This window comes from Grampus griseus (assembly GCF_964374135.1).
Source record: "Grampus griseus genome assembly, chromosome: 16".
NCBI classification, from domain to species: domain Eukaryota; kingdom Metazoa; phylum Chordata; class Mammalia; order Artiodactyla; family Delphinidae; genus Grampus; species Grampus griseus.
The window spans coordinates 8,345,714-8,360,666 of NC_139010.1; the positions used below are offsets into that span (position 1 = coordinate 8,345,714).

Consider the following 14,953-nt stretch of genomic DNA (forward strand, 5'->3'; position numbering starts at 1 on the left):
AAACTCTCCAGTTAGAAAGTGCACAGCTCTTCTCAGGACACAGCTGAATGTCAGTAAATAACCTACCTTTATTCTGCTTCAGTTTTTGTCTAAGTTGGGGCCAAAGTTGTCCTCCAACCTTCATGAGTACAGGAGGCTTGATCAAAATAAATAGTGATAAATCCCATCTGATAAAGCCATCTGAGTCAAACCTGTAGTCTAACAAAATTTATTAAGTTGCTGAAACAAGGAAAACCACCCACCAAAGGAACTGGGGGAGTCTAACTGGAAGAAAAAAAAAACAAAAAGGAAGAGGCAGACATAGCATAGGATTCGGTGGAGTGTATTAATAGATAAGAATTAAGCAGGCTCAGGCCTGAGTTGTGAAGCCGACTCCAAGGTCATGTAGCGTTGAAAACCATAAAGTTAAAATAAATGTGGAATGTTATATCTGAAAATTTCTTATTTGAAGCACTATGCCTGGGCTGGCAAAGTGTCAAAATGATCCCCAGGACTCAGCTCTGCCAGGCAGACTTGGGATATTCCATTATTACTCATATGATTTCAAACAATAAAGCTTCTGAAAGTTTGTTTTCTGGAACAAGTTTTTTTAGCCTATGCCGTTTCATTAATAAACAAAAGCAGTTTTTACAGCTTCATAATGGGTATCTCTATGTGCTGAAATTCTTAAATTTAACATTCAGCTTGAAGGCTACCTCCCTGAAGTGTTATTTAATTTCCCTTTGGTTGGGTTAAAGGCCTCTTTTATTTTCACCAACGATAACAATACTATGGGTATTATATGCTTTAATCATGTACCAGGCTCCACGGCTAAACGTTTATTTATGCATCATCCCATTTCATCCTCACAACTCTTGAGATACGAGAAAACTCTTAGAAATTAACATGCCTACGGAATTTGCTTTTTCTATTAATACATTTACTTTCATCCTGCTTTGCGATTCATCGAGTTAATTTTCTTCCCCTAGTTTTTGTGGAATCAACCCTACCTACACTCTTCTCTGTGACCACCACAGGCTTCCTCCGTGGTAGATTGTCAATGAACGTGGAACTGAATCTCACACAGGACTTGTAACTCGCTTCCGTGATAACAAGTAAACTGGAACTTGCGCGTCCCATGCGTCGTTCTGTCATCCCGGGTTCCGGGGACTCGCTGGAGCAGCACAGGAGCGGCGAGCTCCGCTGGGTTTGGGCGGTCTGACCACACCTTCGGCTCCCCAGACGCTCGCTGATAATCACCGCTGAGCTCCAGCTGCCGCCGCTCCTTCCCGAGGAGGCGGGACTTCCTGTCTTCCTAAAGGAGCACTTCCGTCCACAGCCGGAAGCTGCTCTGGGGCAAGACGCGAGGTGGGGGCAGCAGCTCAGACCACCCTGGCGGACCGCGGATAGGTGAGCTTCTTCGGGGTCTGGGGAGCGGAGGGAGCCGTGCGTTCTTGGCTGGCTCGTGACCGGTGCACGCCTGCGAGGCTCTCGGTCTGTTTTCCCTTTAGAAACTTCCCAAGTGGCCGGGCGTTGCCTGCTTCCTGGGGCTTTGAGCGAACCCAGCTGCGCCGGGTGCAAAGGAGGCGTTCGTGGGGGCGAGTGGGGTCCCGGGCCGGAGCCCGTGGCGGGCGAGCGGGAGTGGTGGCCCCGCACTGAACTTCACAGAAAAGTCATACTGACTTGTCACTCTGCAAGAGGTGAAACTGGCACAGGCGACCAACGACTTGGTGTCAGGTTAGAGAAACAACCCTGACCATCCAAATCCTTTAACATTTGTGATGCAGGAGAAATAAGGTTAAGTAGGTGGAGAACGTTTACAGGTTTTACATATTACTCACTACCAACCGGGGACTATTCTAGGTTGTGGGTGAGAACAGACTTCTCTTTTGTGTGAAGTTAATATATCCATGGCCACTGTCATTTGATACTTGGTTCAACTGTTTTCATCTTTTTAGGGGTTTTTTGGTAAATATGTAAATAATTTTTTTCTTTTTTTTTTTTTGGCTGCGTTGGGTCTTTGTTGCTGCGCGCGGGCTTTCTCTAGTTGCTGCGAGCGGGGGCTACTCTTTGCGGTGCGCGGGCTTCTCATTGCAGCGGCTTCTCTTGTTGCGGAGCACGGGCTCTAGGCGCGCGGGCTTCAGTAGTTGCGGCACGCGGGCTCAGTAGTTGTGGCTCGCGGGCTCTAGAGCGCAGGTTCAGTAGTTGTGGCGCACGGGTCTTAGTTGCTCCGCGGCATGTGGGATCTTCCCGCACCCGGGCTCGAACCCGTGTCCCCTGCATTGATAGGTGGATTCTTAACCACTGTGCCACCAGGGAAGTCCCTTTATGTATGCTTTTGTACCTAGCATATTGTTGGGGAATTTTTTTTTTTTTTAAACCAAGCGGACAGTCTCTGCCTTTTGACTGGCAGGCTGATTGTACTTACATTCACTGTCATTACTGAGATATTTGTTGAGGCCTGTAAAACCTTCGGCATCATCCTTGACCCATTTCTTTCTCACCACACCTGTAACCTATCAGCAGATGCAAGAACTCGGCCTTCAGAATCTATGCAGAGTCCCAAGCCCTTCTCAGCACCTTCCCTTATTCAAATTACAGCCATCTCTCACCTGGATTTCTGCAGTAGCCACTAAAATAGTCTGCTTTTTCTTTTTTCAGTCTTACCATCGCATGTAAAGTGATTCTTTTTTTTTTTTAAATCAGATTATCTCCCTCCTCTCAAAAAATCCTCCATGGACTACCCATTTCACTCAGATTAAAAGCCAGATTCTTCAGAGTGGCCGTCAAGGTTCTGTATGACCTGGCCCTTGCTTTCCCTCTGATCTCATCTCTGGCTACTCTCCCTCTTTGCTCTATGTTGTTGCCTCGGGCACATCCTAACCTCAGGATGTTTACACTTGCAGTTCCTTTGTCAAAATGTCCACCTGGTTTAATCCCTTACCTCGCTCCTGTTTTTTTTTTTTTTTTGGAATATTACCTTCTCAGTGAGGTCTTCCCTGACATAGCCTTCCCTTATATTTCCGTTGTACTCGTTGCCCTTGTACTTATTACGATATGACGTGCCATGTGATTTATTCATTTTTCTGGTTCATTACTGTTTACCCCACTAGGATAGAAGTTTCATGAGAGCAGCTATTTTTCTGTGTTTTGTGTACAGCTGTATCCCTAGTGCCTAAAACGATATTTGGCTTTTAGTGGGCTCTCCATAATATAATTGTTGAAAAAATGGATTTGGCCTTTTTTTTTTTTTTTGCCATCTGGTACTTTGTACTTTCTGTGCTTTTTCTTTCTCTTTTCTTGCCTTTTTTTGAATTGAGGTTTTGTCTTGTTTTCTCTCTTCACTTTTTCTCTTCTACTTGTTTGGAAGATATGTTACTATATATACGTTACTTCTGTCCTTATAGTGGTTAACCTTTTAATTTATCTAATCAGAATCTTAACCTTGCAGAACAATATTGTCTTTACCTGTGAGCTACTGATTTTAACAGGCCTCCTGGATCATCTCAGTACTTATTTTCATAAGATGTAAACGTTCAACAATAAAACTAGTAGTTGTTACTATTTTCTGGTGGTTTTGATTTTTTTCCTTTTCGGTTTATTAAAGTAAATTTGTGATACAGCTTAATAGAATATTTACTGTATACTTAGCATTCCAAAGTTTATTTTTTAAGAAGTATGTGATACTTTCCCTACCTTAGCATTTTGCTGGGAAATGTGCAAAAGAGTCCATTAGAAAATAATATGATAGACATTATTAAGTGTGAAATGAATATAAAATAGGTAGAGGCTACCAGAAAAGAGGGAATTTAACAGTTTGCTGGTTATTAGGAGCAGCTGGAATGAATTTGTGGAGGAGTGATTTGGGAATATTTGGTGGTATTTGAAAGTGTGTAGAGAAAAGGCACTGATTGGTTCATTAATTTTATTATTTCTGTTTCGTATAGTTGTATCATAAAAATTGTGCGTTTGGTGTGGATTTCAGTCATTGGTGTTCGAGAGAGAAGACATGTCTACAGCCTCTTCAGAAAGCCTAAGGCTTTCTGGAGGAACTGCTTAAAATGATGAGACAATTCAGTGTGTGAGGGCCAAGGAATTACTGTGAGGATGTAGTAGAACTTGGACACAGGCTTTGACATTAGCTATGACGTGCATGGAGGACAACAGGACATTAGGTTAAGTGAAGTAAGCTGGTCACCAAAGAGAAATACTGTGTGCTTCCACTTCTGTGAGATATTTGGAGCAGTCAGGTTAATAGAAATGGAAGGTGGAGTCTGGGAGAGGAGTCTATGGGGAGTTGTTTCATGGGTAGAGACTTTCCGTTTTGCAAGGCGGAAAAGTTTTGGTGATTGATTGCACGACAGTGTGAATGTATCTAATGCCACTGAACTGTACACTTAAAAATGGTTAAGGTGGGGCTTCCCTGGTGGCGCAGTGGTTGAGAGTCCGCCTGCCAATGCAGGGGACATGGGTTCGTGCCCCGGTCCGGGAAGATCCCACATGCCGCGGAGTGGCTGGGCCCGTGAACCATGGCCGCTGAGCCTGTGTGTCCAGAGCCTGTGCTCCGCCACGGGAGAGGCCACAACAGTGAGAGGCCTGCGTACCGCAAAAAAAATAAATAAATAAAAAATGGTTAAGGTGATAAATTTTATGGAATGTGTATTTTATGACAATTAAATTTCTTTTTAAAAAGGACGGCAGCTGGGATTCTTTAAAATTGCGCTATTAAATACTCAGAAGTTGTTACACTTTAGGTGGTCATTTAAAAGCAAATGACATGTTTTGCCCTTACATTTTCACTTTCTTTAGTCTCCCATCATGAACCTCCAAAACATCAGTGAAACCTTCTTACATTTCCCTACCTGGAAAGCTTGTTCTCTTGATTTCTGCTGCTCATTTCTGTCAGCTTAACCAGGGAATGGTTTCCACATGGAGTCCTCCTCACTCTTAACCCACCTGTTTCTTCTTCATCACTGAATTGGATCCTTAAATTACTAATTATAGGTCTTAATTGTTTGCTGGTAGTTATCTCTTCTAATTAAACTCTGATTTCCTTATAAGTGCATGTCTTCTACTTGCTTATGTTCTTCATGACAGAGAAAGGTTGACGAATGTCCGGATTCACTGCTTGTAAGTTCCTGAGCCAGGATTACTGACTACAGTTCCTAATCTCAGTGAAGCCTGTTTCTTCTTTTTTTTTTTTTCGGTACGCGGGCCTCTCACTGTTGTGGCCTCTCCCGTTGCGGAGCACAGGCTCCGGATGCGCAGGCTCGGTGGCCATGGCTCACAGGCCCAGCCGCTCCGTGGCATGTGGGATCTTCCCAGACCGGGGCTCGAACCAGTGTCCCCTGCATCAGCAGGCGGACTCTCAACCACTGTGCCACCAAGGAAGCCCCTGTTTCTTCTTGATGTTGAGTTTTCTACTGGATAGTTGTCAATCTGTGAATGATAATTCAGACCTCATGCCAATTATTTTGGTACAATTTAGAACAAATATCAGGAAAGATTAAGCAAAATACATTTAGAAAGATAACAGAATACATATTGGAAAACTTTTTTTGAATTTTATTTTTTTTAATACAGCAGGTTCTTATTAGTTACCCATTTTATACATATTAGTGTATATATGTCAATCCCAATCTCCTAATTCATCCCACCCCCCCCCCTTTCCCCCTTTGGTGTCCATATGTTTGTTCTCTACAACTGTGTCTCTATTTCTGCCCTGCAAACCAGTTCATCTGTACCATTTTCCAGGTTCCACATATATGCGTTAATATACGATATTTGTTTTTCTCTTTTTGACTTACTTCACTCTGTATGACAGTCTCTGTATCCATCCATGTCTCTACAAATGACCCAGTTTCATTCCTTTTTATGGCTGAGTAATATTCCATTGTATGTATGTACCACATCTTGTTTATCTGTTCGTCTGTTGATAGGCATTTAGGTTGCTTGCATGACCTGGCTATTGTAAATAGTGCTGCAATGAACATTGGGGTGCATGTGTCTTTTTGAATTATGGTTTCGTCTGGGTATATGCCCAGTAGTGGGAGTGCTGGGTTATATGGTAATTTTATTTGTAGTATTTTAAGGAACCTCCATACTGTTCTCCATAGTGGCTGTATCAGTTTACATTCACACCAACAGTGCAAGGGAGTTCCCTTTTCTCCACACCCTCTCCAACATTTGTTGTTTGTAGGTTTTCTGATGATGCCCATTCTAACTGGTGTGAGGTAATACCTCATTGTAGTTTTGATTTCCATTTCCCTAATAATTAGTGATTTTGAGCAGCTTTTCATGTACCTGTTGGCCATCTGTATGTCTTCTTTGGAGAAATGTCTGTTTAGGTCTTCCGACCATTTTTGGATTGGGTTGTTTGTTTTTTTCATATTGAGCTGCATGAGCTGTTTATATATTTTGGATATTAATCCTTTGTCCATTGATTTGTTTACAAATATTTTCTCCCATTCTTAGGGTTATCTTTTCGTCTTGTTTGTAGTTGCCTTTGATTTACAAAAGCTTTTAAGTTTCATTAGGTCCCATTTGTTTATTTTTGTTTTTATTTCCATTGTTCTAGGGGGTGGATCAAAAAAGATCTTGCTGTGATTTATGTCAAAGAGTGTTCTTCCTATGTTTTCCTCTAAGGGTTTTATAGTGTCCAGTCTTATATTTAGGTCTCTAATCCATTTTAAGTTTATTTTTGTTTATGATGTTAGGGAGTGTTCTGATTTCATTCTTTTACATGTAGCTGTCCAGTTTTCCCAGCACCACTTATTGAAGAGACTGTCTTTTCTCAGTTGTATATCCTTGCCTCCTTTGTCATAGATTAGTTGACCATAGGAGTGTGGGTTTATCTCTGGGCTTTCTATCCTGTTCCATTGATCTGTATTTCTGTTTTTGTGCCAGTACTATATTGTTTTGATGACTGTAGCTTTGTAGTGTAGTCTGAAGTCATGGAGTCTGATTCCTCCAGCTCTGTTTTTATCCTTCAAGAATTCTTTGGCTATTCGGGGTCCTTTGTGTCTCCATACAAATTTTAAAATTTTTTTGTTCTAGTTTTGTAAAAAATGCCATTGGTAATTTGATAGGGACTGCACTGAATCTGTAGATTACTTTGGGTAGTATAGTCATTTTCACAATATTGATTCTTCCAATCCAAGAACATGGTATATCTCTCCACATGTTTCTATCATCTTTAATTTCTTTCATCAGTGTTTTATAGTTTTCTGCATACAGGTCTTTTGTCTCCTTAGGTAGGTTTATTCCTAGGTATTTTATTCTTTTTGTTGCAGTGGTAAATGGGAGTGTTTCCTTAATTTGTCTATCAGATTTTTCATCATTAGTGTATAGGAATGCAAGAGATTTCTGTGCATTAATTTTGTATCCTGCAACTTTACCAAATTCTTTGATTAGCTCTAGTAGTTTTCTGGTGGCATTTTTAGGATTCTCTATGTATAGTATCATGTCATCTGCAAACAATGACAGTTTAACTTCTTCTTTTCCAATTTATATTCTTTTGGTTTCTTTTTCTTCTCTGATTGCTGTGGCTAGGACTTCCAAAACTATGTTGAATAATAGTGGTGAGAGTGGACATACTTGTCTCGTTCCTGATCTTAGAGGAAATGCTTTCAGTTTTTCACCATTGAGAATGATGTTTGCTGTGGGTTTGTAGTATATGGCCTTTATTATGTTGAGGTAGGTTCCCTCTATGCCCACCTTCTAGAGAGTTTTTATCATAAATGGGTGTTGAATTTTGTCAAAAGCTTTTTCTGCATCTATTGAGATGGTCATATGGTTTTTCTCCTTCAATTTGTTAATATGGTGTATCACATTGATTTGTGTATATTGAAAAATCCTTGCATCCCTGGGATAAATTCCACTTGATCATGGTGTATGATCCTTTTAATGTGTTGTTGGATTCGGTTTGCTAACATTTTGTTGAGGCTTTTTGCCTCTATATTCATCTGTGATATTGGTTTGTAATTTTCATTTTTTGTACTATCTTTGTCTGGATTAGGTATCAGGGTGATGGTGGCCTCATAGAATGAGTTTGGGAGTTTTCCTTCCTCTGCAATTTTTTGGAAGAGTTTGAGAAGGATGGGTGTTAGCTCCTCTCTAAATGTTTGATAGAATTCACCTGTGAAGCCATCTGGTCCTGGACTTTTGTTTGTTGGAAGATTTTTAATCACAGTTTCAATTTCATTACTTGTTATTGGTCTGTTCATATTTTCTCTTTTTTCCTGGTTCAGGCTTGGAAGTTTATACCTAAGAATTTGTCCATTTCTTCCAGGTTGTCCATTTTATTGGTATAGAGTTGCTTGTAGTAGTCTCTTAGGATGATTTGTATGTCTGCGGTATGTGTTGTAGCTTCTCCTTTTTCATTTATAATTTTATTGATTTGAGTCCTCTCCCTCTTTTTCTTGAGTTTGGCTAATGGTTTATCAATTTTGTTTATCTTCTCAAAGAACCAGCTTTTAATTTTATTGATCTTTGCTATTGTCTTCTTTGTTTCCATTTCATTTATTTCTGCTCTGATCTTCATGATTTCTCTCCTGCTAACTTTGGGTTTTGTTTCTTCTTATTTCTCTAGTTCCTTTAGGTGTAAGGTTAGATTGTTTATTTGAAATTTTTCTTGTTTCTTGACGTAGGCTTGTATTGCTATATAAACTTCCCTCTTAGAACTGCTTTTGCAGTATGCCATAGGTTTTGGGTTGTCGTGTTTTCATTGTCATTTGTCTCTAGGTATTTTTAAATTTCCTCTTTGATTTCTTCAGTGATCTCTTGGTTATTTAGTAGCGTATTGTTTAGCCTCCCTGTGTTTGTGTTTTTTATGTTTTTTCCCCCTGGACTTGAATTTTAATCACATAGCATTGTGGTCAGAAGAGATGCTTGATATGATTTCAACTTTCTTAAATTTACTGAGGCCTGATTTGTGATCCAAGATGTGTTCTCTTCTGGAGAATGTTCCATGCACACTTGAGAAGAAAGTGTAATCTGCTGTTTTTGGATGGAATGTCCTATAAATATCAATTAAATCTGTCTGGTCTGTTGTGTTATTTAAAGCTTATGTTTCCTTATTAATAATTCTGTTTGTGTGATCTGTCCATTGGTGTGAGGTGTTAAAGTCCCTGACTATTATTGTGTTACTGTCAATTTCCTCTTTTATAGCTGTTAGCAGGTGCCTTATGTATTGAGGTGCTCCTATGTTGGGTGCATATATATTTACAATTGTTATATCTTCTTCTTGGATTGATCCCTTGATCATTATGTAGTTTCTTTCCTTGTCTCTTGTAACATTCTGTATTTTAAAGTCTACTTTATCTGATATGAGTATTGGTACTCCAGCTTTCTTTTGATTTCCATTTGCATGGAATATCTTTTTCCAGCCCCTCGCTTTCAGTCTGTACATTTCCCTAGGTCTGAAGTGGGCCTCTTGTAGACAGCATATATATGGGTCTTGTTTTTGTATCCATTCAGCGAGCCTGTGTCTTTTGATTGGAGCATGTAATCCATTCACGTTTAAGGTAATTATCAATATGTATATTCCCGTCAACATTTTCTTAATTGTTTTGGGTTTGTGTTTGTAGCCTTGTGTTTGCGACTTAGAGAAGTTACTTTAGCTTTTGTTGTAGAGCTGGTTTGGTGGTACTGAATTCTCTTAGATTTTGCTTGTCTGTAAAGCTGGAAAACTTTTTTCTAAAATTAATTCACAAAATGCCAGTGTTTTCACCTTTTCTGTTGTGCATCAAACATCTTTTTTGATCCCTTGGATCCCTTGGTGGCTAAACCAAGTAGGAAACATGGTAACTGAATCTGTACCTACTGTTGGTTTAGGCTCACTGGGTTTAAACTTCCCCATGTCAGCTACCATTATTTTTTTTTAATTTAATTTTTTATTTTATATTATGGTTGATTTAAAATGTTGTATTAACTTCAGGTGTACAGCAAAGTGATTCAGTTATACATATACATATATCTATTCTTTTTCAGATTCTTTTCCCATATAGCTGTTACAGAATATTGAGTAGTGTTCCCTGTGCTATAGAGTAGGTCGTTGTTGATTATCTATTTATATATAGTAGTGTGTATATGTTAATCCCAACCTCCCAATTTATCCCTCCCCCTGCCTTCCCCTCTGGTAACCATAAATTTGTTTATAGAGTCTGTAAGTCTGTTTCTGTTTTGTAAATAAGTTCATTTGTATCATTTTTTTTTTTAGATTCCACATGTAAGTGATATCATGTGATATTTGTCTTTCTCTCTCTGACTTCGCTTATTATCTAGGTCCATCCACGTTGCTCCAAATGGCATTATTTCTTTTTTTTTTATGGCTGAGTAATATTACATTGTCTTTATGTACCATATCCTCTTTATCCGTTCCTCTGTCGATGGATATTTAGATTTCATCCATGTCTCGGCTGTTGTAAATAGTGCTGCAGTGGACATTGGGGTGCGTGTATTGTTTCGAATTATGGTTTTCTCTGGGTATATGCCCAGGAGTGGGATTGCTGGATTGTATGATACCTCTATTTTTAGTTTTTTAAGGAACCTCCATCCTGTTCTCTATAGTGGGTGTACCAATTTACATTCCCACCAACAGTGTAGGGGGATTCCCTTCTCTTCATACCCTGTCCAATATTAACTGTTTGTAGACTTTGTTTTGTTTTGTTTTTTTGTGGTACGCAGGCCTGTTACTGTTGTGGCCTCTCCCATTGCGGAGCACAGGCTCCGGACGTGCAGGCTCAGCGGCCATGGCTCACAGGCCTAGCCGCTCCGTGGCATGTGGGATCTTTCCAGACCGGGGCACGAACCCGTGTCCCCTGCATTGGCAGGCGGACTCTCAACCACTGTGCCACCAGGGAAGCCCTACTGTTTGTAGACTTTTTGATGATGGCCATTCTGATTGCTGTGAGGTGGTAACCTCATTGTAGTTTTGATTTGCATTTCTCTAATAATTAGAGATTTTGAGCATCTTTTCATGTGCTTTTTGGACATCTGTATGTCTTTGGAGAAATGTCTATTTAGATCTTCTGCCCAGTTTTTGATTAGGTTCTTCCCTTTTTTGATACTGAGCTGCATGAGCTGTTCATATGTTTTGGAGATCAACCAACCAACCTTGTTGGTTGCTTTGTTTGCAAATATTTTCTCCCATTCTGTGGGTTGTCTTTTCGTTTTGTTTATGGTTTCCTTTGTTGTGCAAAAGGTTTTAAGTTTCATTAGGTCCCATTTGTTTACTTTTGGTTTTATTTTCATTATTCTAGGAGGTGGATCCAAAAAGATACTTCTGTGATTTATGTCACGGTGTTCTGCCTATGTTTTCCTCTTAGAGTTTTGTAGTATCCAGTCTTATATTCAGGCCTTTAATCCATTTTGAGTTTATTTTTGTTTATGGTGTTAGAGAATGTTCTAGTTTCATTCTTTTACCTGTAGCTGTCCAGTTTTCCTAGCACCACTTATTGAAGAGACTGTTTTCTCCATTGTATATTCTTGCCTCCTTTGTCGTATTGTCATAATAGATTAATAGACCATAGGTTTGTGGGTTTATTTCTGGGCTTTCTTTGCTGTTGTTCTATATTTCTGTCTTTGTGCCAGTACCATACTGTTTTTGATTACTGTAGCTTTGTAGCATAGTCTGAAGTCAGGGAGCCTGATTCTTCCAGCTCCATTTTTCTTTCTCAGGATTGCTTTGGCTATTCGGAGTCTTTTGTGTTTCCATACAAATTTCAAAATTTTTTGTTCTAGTTCTGTGAAAGGTGCCATTGGTAATTTGATAGGAATTGCATTGAATCTGTAGATTCCTTTGGGTAGTGTAGTCATTTTGACAATATTGATTCTTCCAATCCAAGAACATGGTATATTTTTTTATCTGTTTGTGTCATCTTTAATTTCTTCCCCCCCATCTTCAGTTTCTTTCATCACCATCTTGTAGTTTTTGGAGTACAGGTCTTTTGCCTCCTCAGGTAGGCTTATTCCTAGGTATTTTATTTTTTGATGCAATGGTAAATTGGATTGTTTCCTTAATTTCTTTTTCTCATCTTTCGTTGTTAGTGTGTAGAAGTACAACAGATTTCTGTGTATTAAGTTAGTTTCTTTTTTGGAGGGGGGGCCATGGTGTGCACCCTGCAGGATCTTAGCTTCCCTGACCAGGGATTGAACCCGTGCCCTCGGCAGTGGAAGTGCGGGATCTTAACCACTGGAGCACCAGGGAAGTCCCTTCGTGTATTAATTTTCTATTCTGCAACTTTACCAAATTCATTAATGAGCTCTAGTAGTTTTCTGGTAGCATCTTTAGGATTCTCTATGTTTAGTATCATGTAATCTGCAAAGAGTGACAGTTTTATTTCTCTTTTCCAATTTGGATTCCTTTTATTCTTTTTCTTCTCTGATTGCCATGGCTAGTACTTTGAAAACTATGTTGACTAAAAGTGGAGAGAATGGGTATCCTTGTCTTGTTCCTAATCTTAGAGGAAATGCTTTCAGTTTTTCACCATTGAGAATGATGTTTGCTGTGGGTTTGTCATATGTGGCCTTTATTATGTTGAGGTAGTTTCCATCTGAGCTCAGTTTCTGTAGGGTTTTCATCATAAATAGATGTTGAATTTTGTCAAAACGTTTTTCTGCATCTATTGAGACTATCGTATGTTTTTTATTCTTCAATTTGTTAATGTGGTGTATTACCCTGATTGATTTACGGATATTGAAAAATCTTTGCATCCCTGGGATAAATCCCACTTGATCATGGTGTATGATCCTTTTAATGAACTGTTGGGTTCAGTTTGCAGTATTTTGTTGAGGATGTTTGCGTCTACGTCCATCAGTGATGTTGGCCTCTAATTTTCTTTTTTTGTGGTATCTTTGTCTGATTGTGGTATCAGGGTAATGGTGGCCTCATAAAATGAGTTTGGAAGTATTCCTTCCTCTGTTTTTTGAAAGAATTTCAGAAGATAGGTGTTAACTCTTCTCTAAATGTTTGATAGAATTTGCTTGTTAAGCCATCTAGCCCTGGACTTTTGTTTGTTGGAACTTTTTAAATCACAGTTTCAATTTCACTACTTGTGATAGGTCTGTTCATATTTTCTATTTTTTAGTGGTTCAGTCTTGGAAGATTGTACCTTCCTAAGAATTTGTCCATTTCTTCTTAGTTGTCCATTTTATTGGCATCTAGTTGCTTGTAGTAGTCTGTCATGATCCTTTGTATTTCTGTCAGCTGTTATTTCTCCATTTTCATTTCTAATTTTATTGATTTGAGCCCTCTCTCTTTTTTTCCTGATGAGTCTGGCTAAAGGGTCTCAATTTTGTTTATCGTTTCAAAGGACTAGCTTTTAGTGTCATTTATCTTTTCTATTGTTTCCTTTATCTCTATTTCATTTATTTCTGCTCAGATCTTCAGGGTTTCTTTCCTTCCACTAATTTTAGGTTTTGTTTCTTCTTTCTCTAGTTGCTTTAGGTGTATCCCATAGGTTTTGGATCATTGGGGTTTTGTTTTCATTTGTCTCTAGGTTTTTTTTTTTTTTTTTTTTTTTTTTTTGCGGTACGCGGGCCTCTCACCGTTGTGGCCTCTCCCGCTGCGGAGCACAGGCTCCGGACGCACAGGCTCAGCGGCCATGGCTCACGGGCCCAGCCGCTCTGCGGCATGTGGGATCTTCCCGCACCGGGGCACGAACCCGTGTCCCCTGCATCGGCAGGTGGACTCTCAACCACTGCGCCACCAGGGAAGCCCTCTAGGTATTTTTTGATTTCCTGTTTGATTTCTTCAGTGATCCATTGGTTGTTTAGTAGCATATTGTTTAGCTTCAGTGTGTTTGTGTGTTTTACAGTTGGTTTCTTTCTTGTAGTTGATTTCTAATCTCATAGCATTGTGGTTGGAAAAGATGCTTGATATGATTTCAGTTTTCTTAAATTTACCGAGGCTTGCGTTGTGGCTCAGCATGTGATCAGTCCTAGAGAATGTTCCATGTACCCTTGAATGTGTATTCTGCTGCTTTGGGATGGAATGCTCTATAAATATCATTTAAATCCATCTGGTCAGATGTGTCATTTAAGACCTGTGTTTCCTTATTTATTTTCTGTCTGGATGATCTGTCCATTGATGTAAGTGGGGTGTTAAAGTCCCCGACTATTATTGTGTTATGGTTGATTTCTCCTTTTATGGCTGTTAGCATTTGCCTTATGTATTGAGGTGCTCCTGTGTTGGGTGCATATATACTTATAATTGTTACATTTTGTTCTTGGATTGATCCATTGATCATTATGTAGTGTCCCTCTTTGTCTCTTGTAATAGTCTTTATTTTAAAGTTTATTTTGTCTGATATGAGTATTGCTACTCCAGCTTTCTCTTGATTTCCATTTGCATGGAAAATCTTTTTCCATTTCCTCACTTTGTATGTGTCCCTAGGTCTGAAGTGGGTGTCTTGTAGACAGAATATATAAGGGTCTTGTTTTTGTATTCATTCAGCCACTCTGTGTCTTTTGGTTGGAGCATTTAATCCGTTTTCGTTTTTTCTTTATTTATTTATTTTTTGCGGTACGCGAGCCTCTCCCGTTGTGGAGCACAGGCTCCGGACGCACAGGCTCAGCGGCCATGACTCACGGGCCCAGCCGCTCTGCGGCATGTGGGATCTTCCTGGACCAGGGCACGAACCTGTGTCCCCTGCATTGGCAGGTGGACTCTCAACCACTGTGCCACCAGGGAAGCACTTCTTTGATTATTGATATGTATATTCTTATTGCCATTTTGTTCATTGTTTTGGTTTTGTTTTTGTAGGTCTTTTTTCTTCTCTTTCTCTTTTCTTCTCTTGTGATTTGATGACTAAGTTTAGAGTTGTGTTTGGATTCCTTTTTCTTAATCTTCTTTTTTCTTTTAAATTTTGGCAATGGCTTTATTTTATTTTATTTATTTTTTTGCCTGTGCCATGCAGCATGTGGGATCTTAGTTCCCAGACCAGGGATCGAACCCACACCCCCTGCAGTGGAT

The 14,953-nt window shown here is 39.6% G+C and overlaps 1 protein-coding gene across 1 annotated transcript in view; it reads left to right on the forward strand.

Annotated features, from left to right (window-relative positions):
* Window positions 1-1,311: 1,311 nt before the first annotated feature.
* TBCE (tubulin folding cofactor E) overlaps window positions 1,312-14,953 on the forward strand; it is a 111,004-nt gene continuing 97,362 nt past the window's right edge. Inside the window, exon 1 of the mRNA XM_082673915.1 lies at window positions 1,312-1,389. The gene's annotated coding sequence lies outside the window, so the exon portion shown is untranslated. The remainder of the gene's footprint in view (window positions 1,390-14,953) is intronic.